At 40.4% G+C, this 11,347-nt stretch overlaps 2 long non-coding RNA genes across 2 annotated transcripts in view; both read left to right on the top strand.

Moving 5' to 3' along the window:
• Positions 1–11,347, top strand: part of LOC309659381 — a 666,865-nt gene that overhangs the window by 93,636 nt on the left and 561,882 nt on the right. The gene's annotated exons all lie outside the window — the stretch shown is intronic.
• LOC309659401 overlaps positions 5,361–11,347 on the top strand; it is a 149,416-nt gene continuing 143,429 nt past the window's right edge. The window contains exon 1 of the long non-coding RNA XR_014262783.1: positions 5,361–10,889. This is a non-coding gene — a long non-coding RNA (uncharacterized lncRNA). The remainder of the gene's footprint in view (positions 10,890–11,347) is intronic.

Genomic DNA, 11,347 nt, shown 5'->3' with positions numbered 1-11,347 from the left:
TCAAGGATGGAGGTTCTACTTTCAAGTGATTTTCCATCACTTGCATGCTGGCAAATTTGGCTTGTTACTGGACAAGGACCTCTGTTGCTGTCTGCTGGGTCTCTCCATGGGGCTACTTGAATGGCCTTACAACGTGGCAGCTGGCTACCCCCAGAGAGAGTGATCCAAGAGGTCAAGACAGAAGCTGCAGTGTTTGATATGCCTAGCATTGAACACTATATATTGTCACTTCCTCAGTATTCTATTGGTTACACAGGGCATGATTCCATGGGGGAGGGCACTGTACCAGGGTATTAATACTTGGAGGTTTTTATGTCTATGAGATATAAATTATTATCATCCTGCTTTATAGATAAGTAAACTGTGGCACAACTAAGTGGTAGAACTGCGATTTGAATGCAGGCATTCTGGCTCTAAAGCTCATACTCTAAACCATCATGCTATCAGGTAAGTTATACTTTAATATTGACTATCATTATTAGATATTATTCCCATATATGCTGGATATTTATGAGCTCTTCATTTTACTGGTCTGTTTTTCATTCCTATAGCAATATCACATTGTTTTTTATTACTATAGCTTTATAACTTTTTTATATCCAGGATGATTTCCCCTCTTCATTCTTCTTTATGAGATCCTTAGCTATTCTTGGATCACTGTACTTCTATATACATTTTTGAATAATCTGTAATATTCCATGAGAAACCTTGTTAATGCTTTGATTGGAGTTGCACTGAATGTATAGATCAATATTGGAAGAGCTGACGTCTTTAAGATTATTTTATCTTCCTGTCCTCAAACACTAGATTCTTAAATATGGCACATATGTCCATTGACCTGTCCTATCATTTCACAGATCTGGTGACTTTTCTGTTAGTTCACTCAGGACAGTACTTGGCTAGCTTAGCTTTCTTTTAATGTCAGCCACTTAATCTTAGAAGAAATTGTTTGCAACTTTAGTCTTTTGCCTGTCCTAGTTTCCTAAATTAGAAAGAAGTATTGCCCCCATTTGTATTTTGTCATGTGGTAACCTGCGGTTCTTGGAGAATTCCTGTCATCCTTAATTTTCTATTTTTATAGCCCCTTACATCCTGAAAATACCCTGAGATCACTTCAGCTTTTTGCTTATTGTACCTACCGACCCCAACCCTTCTCACCTCTTCAGATTACTGGGGGTTTAAAAGATGTTTTGTCAGATCTGCCTAGAGGAAGAGTTGGGTAGAGGTTAGGGGAAGGGAGAGGTATGTTGCAAAGGGCTGGACATATGGGTGAAGGGTTAACAAAAGCTATTTGGTTGATGAGCTCTAAGCCAGTGACTGCTGCCAGGAAGATTCATTTGGGTGCAGAGCCTAAATGTCTTTTATCTTTGGAGCTCATACTTACCATACTTCCCATTCTTCAGCTCTCACCTCTTCAGTCTCCTAGAGCAGCGATCCCCAGCCTTTCTGGCACCAAGGACCGGTTTTGTGGAAGACAATTTTTCCATGGACCGGGGGACGGAGGATGGTTCAGGCAGTAATGCGAACGAACTATGGGGAGCGATGGGGGGCAGCAGATGAAGCTTCGCTCGCCTGCCGCTCACCTCCTGCTGGGCAGCCTGCTTCCTAACAGGCTGCGGACCAGTACCGGTCCACGCCTCGGGGCTTGGGGACCCCTGTCCTAAAGTGCCTGGTAACCCATGCAGAAACAAAGACTGAGTGAACACATATCTGTTCTGCAATATGAAAGCACATTTCTTTTGGTTTCACTTTATGTAAATGACCTAACATTGTTCTTTAATCCATGGATCTAAATATGATCAGTGAACTTTCTTATTTATTATGAGATATAATGAATAAGAAACCCAGCTTTGGAGGAGGAGGGGGCTAAATCCTTAAGGTGACATTAATGCTATAAGCTCTTAGGTATCCTGTAGGTCCCTGTAAGGGTTATTTAGTTAATGGCACCTCATTGAATTGAAAGAAGCCATTTAGAATTTAGCACAAAACTTTTTGAACCCTTAAGTCTGTCTCATTGTTTATTATCTATAAGAAGTCCCCAATGAAAGGGGTCTCTATGCACACAAAGCTAGGGTATTTTAATCTTAGTTTTGAAAGGACTCTGATCTCAACAAGGGTGGTTAAAAGTACATGTTAATAATGAAATCCAAATAACCTAGGGAGAGTCCTGTGGAGTTCTAGTAGCATAGTCACTGCGGGCAACTTTTCTTGTGAAACTTTAATGCTTATACCGGGAGAGGCGCTGGGTACAGAGCTGACTGAAGAGGAAAGTTCTCAGTGGGTGAGGTATACCCATGGCTGTTCAATATTTACTGGCCTAATGGAAGCACTTGGGAACAAATATTCCCTTGTATGTGTTAAGCCTCATTTAGAGCCAAACCTTTCTTCAGATACTCTATTTGTGAAATTGTAGGTGGAAATGCAGCAATTCTCTAAAAGGGCAAATTCTGCGTGTATTTAAAAGTATTTGTTGAGTTTCAGTGTTTTTTTTATTTACCCCCCAAGAGCAATTCTTTTTACTTTTTCAGCCTCCTTTCCCCCTGTTTAGTTCATATCCTTAGGTGGACAGAAAAGATGGAACAAAGAAACGGTTTCCGATTTTATGCTTTTGGTTGGATAATTGGCATCAAAAAGAACTGAAACTTCAATGTAGCTTTTAAAACATGACTTTCATAAATCTGTGTGATTGGGAGCAGAGCTTAAGTTCATTCAATGCAAATTGTATCTCTCCTCCTTTTCACTTTTGGAACGTAGCGCATGAGTAGAAGGTGTTTTGGGGATTACCTTCGGTTTCAAAATGTTTTCTTGAAAATCTTTTCCCCTCCTTAGATCTAGACATTTTTGTTCTGAGGGTCCTAATAAGATGAGTAAGTTAGGTATCTAATGCTTTAGTAAACATGGCCTCCCCTTGATGTAACGCAGGTAGAAATGGGCCTAGCCTTGTCTACTGGTGCACGCACAGGCACCACGGCCCATCCTCGGAAACAAAGAACTAATCCCTTGAAGTGGAAGCCATTGTGGGACTTAAAGAACTGGGATGTGGTTAGCCTTTTTCTCTCTGGAAACTCATCCTCACTGCTTTCCTTATCTTCTTTTGGTAAGAGATTCCATGATTCAGAGCTACATTTCATGTACCACAGTCATAGTCTTCCCTCCTGTACTTGCAAAAGGAGCAGAAGGAGAGACAGGAAGAGAAACCCAAAGCCAAAAGGGCCGAGTGTGTAAAAGCCCGGCTGGTGGAGGGAAGAACGGTGGGGGAGGGTAGGCGGGCAGTGGAAATTCTGCCTCCTGGTGATGCTGCACAAGTCAGTGAACTCTCGGCATCAGTGTCCTCACACCCAGGTTTAGGGTTTTCAATTTGGGTCCTTTCTACTATAAAAGTACATTACATCTTAAATCCTTTCTAGGCTTCTCTCACAAGTCATGGACAGCCTAGCTACCTCAAATGTCATCCTTGAACCAGCAGAATAGGCGTCACCTCGGAGCTTGTCAGACAGGTTGACTGTCAGGTCCTGTCCCAGATGTACTTTTACCGAGTTTGCTGGCTGATCCCTTTTGCCTATTGTAGTTTCAGAAGCTGCTCTATGGGAAGTCTGTGATTAACTTGTTTTAGGTTAAAAACAGTGAAACAAACACCAACCAACCAGTCAAAAGACCTTAGGGCTTTACCTATCCTGAGGTCTCTTCTGTATTGTAGGATCTTGGGGCTGTGGGAAAAATTTTGAGTGTGTCCCCCTGCCCCTGCCCAGTATTCAGTATGTCCCAGTACTGTTTGTCCTCCAAGCAGCTAGAGGCCCTAGGGGAAGGCTGTTAGGTTTCACATCTATCTGCCACCTCAGTGAAGACATGCCAAGACTGGCCTCTGGTTACACTGTCTTCCTCAAAGTAGCACCAGGTACACAGCACCAGGCTCATGTTCATCTTGGTTTCCCTTTATGGCACATCACATTAATGATGCACCTTTATACTTGCCATTTTTCACAGTAGCCCAGAGCAGGAGGCAGAGAAGGCCGTCGCCCCTAGGCTGAGAGCTAACAGTGACGTCTCTGAAGGTCGCGGCGGCTGAAGAATTGATGGGAAGTCCCTGGATCTCTGCCCCCAAGTCCCGGTCTCCTCCCGCCTCTAGGCTGCCACACTTTTACAGAGAGCACAGACTGCCACTAGGGCTGCATTTTCCTTTCCGAGGCTTATAAAACCCCTTTTCTTATGAGATAGGCAGGTTTTGTGCCTGTTTTGTATGATCTGAGACACAGAGAATATGAAGACCAACATTAGAATATTTCCTCCTGGAAATCCCAGGTGCCTGGGGAGCTCCACTGGGCCACGTGACCTCTCTGTTTGCATCTAATGTGCACCCCCGGGAGCAGGATGGCTCCCTGCCGTGGGATTCCTGGCAGGTGCTCCCAGGGCTTCCCACCCAGCTCAGCTACACCTAACAGCCTCGGAGCTGGTGATGAGGGTGCTGCTGGCTTTTCCCCCTCTCAACTTGCTTGCTTTTATCTTCTTTCATCTTGTGAGATAAGATTCCCTCCCACACATGGTTCTTTCCCAAGTCCACATATTTTACTTGTTTTAAGAAGCTAGAATCAGTATTTTGCCACTCGCTTGTCAGGCTGCAAACACATTTTTATTTCCAGCTCTTCCTTCCACATAGGATCCTGTAGGGGGTCTATGTTTTTTCTGCATCAAGAGGAGGAGCGTGCAGAGCTGTCTCCTAACCCTGTGTATGCAGGACTTGTGGCTGAGATTCAGTTCTGCTCTTTAGGACTGCGGTGTCTGCTGGGCAGAGCAGCTGGAAGTTGGTCAATTAAAGCGTCTTGTTGGCAAGATGTTGAAGTGTGAATCATTAGCACGTGTGCTGATCTTCTGACCCACACCCCCTCTAAAAGCTGATTAGAAAGCTATTTTTGGTCTTCTTTGCCTTCATTTAGGCATACATTTCATGCTCCCTAAATTCTGATAATTTGGCATGTCCAGCTAATGAACCTGTCAACGTGTTGGAGCAGAGTTGAAGTAGGAAGCTTAGGTCAAGTTTTCGCGGCTGGTAAAAACAACAGTAAGGGGTTTCCCTGGTGGCGCAGCGGTTGACAATCTGCCTGCCGATGCAGGGGACACGGGTTCGAGCCCTGGTCTGGGAAGATCCCACATGCCGCGGAGCAACTAGGCCCGTGAGCCACAACTACTGAGCCTGCGCGTCTGGAGCCTGTGCTCCGCAACAAGAGAGGCCACGACAGTGAGAGGCCCGCGCACCGCGATGAAGAGCGGCCCCCACTCGCCGCAACTGGAGAAAGCCCTCGCACAGAAACGAAGACCCAACACAGCCATAAATAAATGAATAAATAATTCCCATTTAAAAAAAAAAACAACAGTAAGATTCCCTTTGATTCTGTATGAGAGCCGGTGGCTGCCGAGAGGGGTCTTCCCAAGGGGAAGCTCGTGGAATTCCTGCACGTATCACGGAGGACTCTTGCAATCAGAACCACTGAATGATCTTGGGAACTTGATTCTGTGGTGAGATATTTTCTGTGATCCACAGGGTGCTTCTCTGAATGAAAAGTAGACTCTCTTTGGCAATTCAGTCTTATTTTCCTCCAGACAGGTGTGGGCAAAGGCAGGAAAATTCTGTTGTTACTCTCACTGCATGTGTGGCCTTGAGGTTTAGCAATTTGTTAGCCTATTTACCTGCCTTGAAGAGAGAAATTCAGTGCTCTGTACACAGTAAGCCTTCTGGAAATGTTGCTTGACTAATGATTTAGTTTCTTTCTGGCACCAGGTTGGGAAAGGAATTTTGCTGGCAGGCATATGCAGTCTAAAAATTATTGCAGGTATTAATAAAAATTCAGGGAAGCTAAGCCACTTTGGGACGTCACATGAAATAATTGGTAGAGAGAAGTTTTCTTTAGAGAATCCATAAATGAGTTCATTTTAAATGGGTGCTGGCAGGATGTTGCTATAGGATGGACCAGTAAAATAATGAGTTCTCCTTATCTTTTTCCAAGGTCAAGAACTCTATTGAGTGAGGATTAGGGGAAACATTATTATTATGCAGATATTTTCTTGAAGAATTTTTCATTTTTTCCCCTGTTGTTCTCTAGATACAAACGAGGAGACTACAGATATATTGGAGCTAGTGTAATCACTCTTTTGCAAATAAGGTAAAATCCAAGTTCTGTAGTATGACCTGCAAAGCCAGTATGACCTGGTGTTTTCTTACTTTGCAAACTACTCATAAATTTCTACCTGCTCACTTGATCCTTTCTGTACTGGCCTTTTTTCTGTTCCTTGAATGGTCTCAGAGCCATTGAACCTGCTGGACAAAGGCAGATTCAGGACAAATATCACTTTTTCAGAAAGTATTCTCTAGTCTCCCCATCAGAATTGGTCTCCCTTTTCCACTATCTCAAACATCATAATTTTTCATATAGAACATATCAAAACATATATTTGTATACTTGTTCTTATTTCAGGATGAGCTACAGAGAGTAATCTGTGGTCATATTCTCTATGGAGAGTTGGGACACTGGGAGGTCAGTCTCAGGAAGTGTGGGAACACATCTCAAGGCATTTGGGATGCAGTGGAAGGACGGAGGTAGTAGGCTGACAGGAGTGTGGTGCTGGGTGCTACATAACCTGCTTTCCTAATTCAACTCAGTCTGCCAGGTGCAAAATAGGGCCAATGCTAATCGTCTCACAAGGCTACTGTGGGAATGTAATTGGATAAGATGTTTCAGGCATGGCACTTAATAGGTGCTCAACCAAATCCTAATTTCCTTCAGATGCCTGGCCTGGCAAATTCCTTCAAAGAGCTGTTTGTTGAAAGGGTAAGACAGTAAAATTACCTCCATGTTGGTATAAACGTGAACCTTGCTGGTAGAAATGACACACACACCACCTTTGTGGATAGCAGTTTCGTAATACATACTAAGGAATTCAAAATTTTCATACCGTTGATCCCTATGATTATACCTCTGCCAATCCATCTTAATTTTAATTAAAAATGTAGAAAAAATTTTGTATTTGGTGATGTTCATTACCACATTATTACAATTATAAATTGGAAACAATTTAAATATCCAAAGTAAGAAAATGATGATATAATATGTGCTGTATCTGCAGGATGGAATATTATGCAATGATTACAAATAATGCTTTTGAGGAATTGTTAATAACATGGGAAAGTGATGGTTATAATGTTAAAAGGTGTGGGCTATAAAATTATATATGTGATGATCCCAATTCTATTATAAAAATACAAGGTAGCATACTAAATATTAAGACTGTCTAGTCATTTATCAAACACTTATTATATGCTGGGTATCGTGCTAAAGGATTTATACATACTAGCCCCCAAACAGCTACTGTTATCATTCACCTGTACATGTGAGGAACTCAAGGGTTAGCTTTATTAGTAATTTTCCTATAGATTCTTTTTTTTAATAACATCTTTATTGGAGTATAATTGCTTTACAATGGTGTGTTAGTTTCTGCTGTATAACAAAGTGAATCAGCTATATGTATACATATAATCCCATATCCCCTCCCTCTTGCATCTCCCTCCCACCCTCCCTATCCCACCCCTCTAGGTGGTCACAAAGCACTGAGCTGATCTCTCTGCTATGCGGCTGCTTCCCACTAGCTATCTATTTTACATTTGGTAGTGTATATATGTCAGTGCTACTCTGTCCCTACGTCCCAGCCTACCCTTCCCCCTCCCTGTGTCCTCAAGTCCATTCTCTACGTCTGCGTCTTTATTCCTGTCCTGCCCATAGGGTCTTCAGAATCATTTTCTTTTGTTTTTAGATTCCATATATATGTGTTAGCATACAGTATTTGTTTTTATCTTTCTGACTTACTTCACTCTGTACGACAGACTCTAGGTCCATCCACCTCACTACAGATAACTCAATTTTGTTTCTTTTTATGGCTGAGTAATATTCCATTGTATATGTGTGCCACATCGTCTTTATCCTTTCATTTTCCGACGGACACTTAGGTTGCTTCCATGTCCTGGCTATTATAAACAGAATTGCAATGAATATTGTGGTACATGACTCTTTTTGAATTATGGTTTTCTAAGGGTATATGCCCAGTAGTGGGATTGCTGGGCCATATGGTAATTCTATTTTTAGTTTTTTAATGAACCTCCATACTGTTCTCCATAGTAGCTGTATCAATTTACATTCCCACCAACAGTGCAAGAGGGTTCCCTTTTCTCCTCACCCTCTCCAGCATTTATTGTTTGTAGATTTTTTGATGATGGCCATTCCAACCAGTGTGAGGTGATACCTCACTGTAGTTTTGATTTGCATTTCTCTAATGATTAGTGATGTTGAGCATCCTTTCATGTGTTTGTTGGCAATCTGTATATCTTCTTTGGAGAAATGTCTATTTAGGTCTTCTGCCCATTTTTGGATTGGGTTGTTTGTTTTTTTGTTATTGAGCTGCATGAGCTGCTTGTAAATTTTGGAGATTAATCCTTTGTCAGTTGCTTCATTTGCAAATATTTTCTCCCATTCTGAGGGTTGTCTTTTGGTCTTGTTTATGGTTTCCTTTGCTGTGCAAAAGCTTTTAAGTTTCATTAGGTCCCATTTGTTTAATTTTGTTTTTATTTCCATTTCCCTAGGAAGTGGGTCAAAAAGCATTTTGCTGTGATTTATGTCACAGAGTGTTCTGCCTATGTTTTCTTCTAAGAGTTTGATAGTGTCTGGCCTTACATTTAGGTCTTTAATCCATTTTGAGTTTATTTTTGTGTATGGTGTTAGGGAGTGTTCTAATTTCATTCTTTTACCTGTAGCTGTCCAGTTTACCCAGCACCACTTATCGAAGAGGCTGTCTTTTATTCATTGTATACTTCTTCCTCCTTTATTAAAGGTAAGGTGACCATATGTGTGTGGGTTTATCTCTGGGGTTTCTATCCTGTTCCATTGATCTATATTTCTGTTTTTGTGCCAGTACCATACTGTCTTGATTACCATACCTTTGTAGTATAGTCTGAAGTCAGGAAGCCTGATTCCTCCAGCTCTGTTTCTCTTTCTCAACATTGCTTTGACTATTCGGGGTCTTTTGTGTTTCTATACAAATTGTGAAATTTTTTGTTCTAGTTCTGTGAAAAATGCCATTGGTAGTTTGATAGGGATTGCATTGAATCTGTAGATTGCTTTGAGTAGTATAGTCATTTTCACAATGTTGATTCTTCCAATCCAAGAACATGGTATATCTCTCCATCTGTTTGTATCATCTTTAATTTCTTTCATCAGTGTCTTATAGTGTTCTGCATACAGGTCTTTTATCTCCTTAGGTAGGTTTATTCCTAGGTATTTTATTCTTTTTGTTGCATTGGTAAATGGGAGTGTTTCCTTAATTTCTCTTTCAGATTTTTCATCATTAGTGTATAGGAATGCAAGAGATTTCTGTGCATTAATTTTGTATCCTGCAACTTTACCAGATTCACTGATTAGCTCTAGTAGTTTCCTGGTGGCATCTTCAGGATTCTCTATGTATAGTATCATGTCATCTGCAAACAGTGACAGTTTTACTTTTTCTTTTCCAATTTGGATTCCTTTTATTTCTTTTTCTTCTCTCATTGCTGTGGCTAAAACTTCCAAAACTATGTGGAATAATAGTGGTGAGAGTGGGCAACCTTGTCTTGTTCCTGATCTTAGTTCAAATGGTTTCAGTTTTTTGCCATTGAGAACGATGTTGGCTGTCAGTTTGTCATATATGGCCTTTATTATGTTGAGGTAGGTTCCCTCTGTGCCTATTTTCTGGAGAGTTTTTATCATAAATTGGTGTTGAATTTTGTCAAAAGCATTTTCTGCATCTACTGAGATTATCATATGGTTTTTATCCTTCAATTTGTTAACATGGTATATCATATTGATTGATTTTGTATATTGAAGAATCCTTGCATTCCTGGGATAAACCCCACTTGATAGTGGTGTATGATCCTTTTAATGTGTGGTTGGATTCTGTCTGCTAGTATTTTGTTGAGGATTTTTGCATCTATGTTCATCAGTGATATTGGGCTGTAATTTTCTTTTTTTGTGACATATGTGTCTGGTTTTTGTATCAGGGTGATGGTGGCCTCGTAGAATAATTTTGGGAGTGTTCCTCCCTCTGCAATATTTTGGAAGAGTTTGAGAAGGATAGGTGTTAGCTCTTCTCTAAATATTTGATAGAATTCGCCTGTGAAGCCAGCTGGTCCTGGACTTCTGTTTGTTGGAAGATTTTTAATCACAGTTTCAATATCAGTGCTTATGGTTGGTCTGTTTATATTTTCTATTTCTTCCTGGTTCAGTCCCCGAAGGTTGTGCTTTTCTAAGGATTTGTCCATTTTTTCCAGGTTGTCCATTTTATTGTCATATAGTTGCTTGTAGTAATCTCTCATGATCCTTTGTATTTCTGTAGTGTCAGTTGTTACTTCTCCTTTTTCATTTCTAATTCTATTGATTTGAGTCCTCTCCCTTTTTTTCTTGATGAGTCTGGCTAATGGTTTATCAATTTTGTTTATCTTCTCGAAGAACCAGCTTTTAGTTTTATTGATCTTTGCTATTGTTTCCTTCATTTCTTTTTCATTTATTTCTGATCTGATTTTTATGATTTCTTTCCTTCTGCTAACTTTGGGGTTTTTTCCTTCTTCTTCCTCTAATTGCTTTAGGTGTAAGGTTAGGTTGTTTATTTGAGACTTTTCTTGTTTCTTAAGGTAGGATTGTATTAGTATAAACTTACCTCTCAGAACTGCTTTTGCTGCATCTCATAGGTTTTGAGTCATTGTGTTTTCATTGTCATTTGTTTCTAGGTATTTTTTGATTTCCTCTTTGATTTCTTCAGTGATCTCTTGGTTATTTAGTAGCGTATTGTTTAACCTCCATGTGTTTGTATTTTTTACAGTTTTTTTCCTGTAATTGATGTCTAGTCTCATAGCATTGTAGTCGGAAAAGATACTTGATATGATTTCAATTTTCTTAAATTTACCGTGGCTTCATTTGTGACCCAAAATATGATCTATCCTGGAGAAAATTCCATGAACACTTCAGAGGAAAGTGTATTCTGTTGTTTTTGGATGGAATGTCCTATAAATATCAGTTAAGTGCATCTTGTTTAGGGTGTCATTAAAGCTTGCATTTCCTTATTTCTTTTCATTTTGGATGATCTGACCATTGGTGAAAGTGGGGTGTTAACGTTCCCTAGTATTATTGTGTTACTGTCGATGTCCCTTTTTATGGCTATTAGCATTTGCCTTATGTATTGAGGTGCTCCTATGTTGGGTGCATAAATATTTACAATTGTTATATCTTCTTCTTGGATTGATCCCTTGATCATTATGTGGTATCCTTCTTTGTCTCTT

Source organism: Balaenoptera physalus (assembly GCF_965194825.1).
Source record: "Balaenoptera physalus genome assembly, chromosome: 4".
NCBI classification, from domain to species: Eukaryota; Metazoa; Chordata; class Mammalia; order Artiodactyla; family Balaenopteridae; genus Balaenoptera; species Balaenoptera physalus.
The sequence above is the reverse complement of the archived record's forward strand: the minus strand, read 5'-3'. Positions and strand labels throughout refer to the sequence as shown.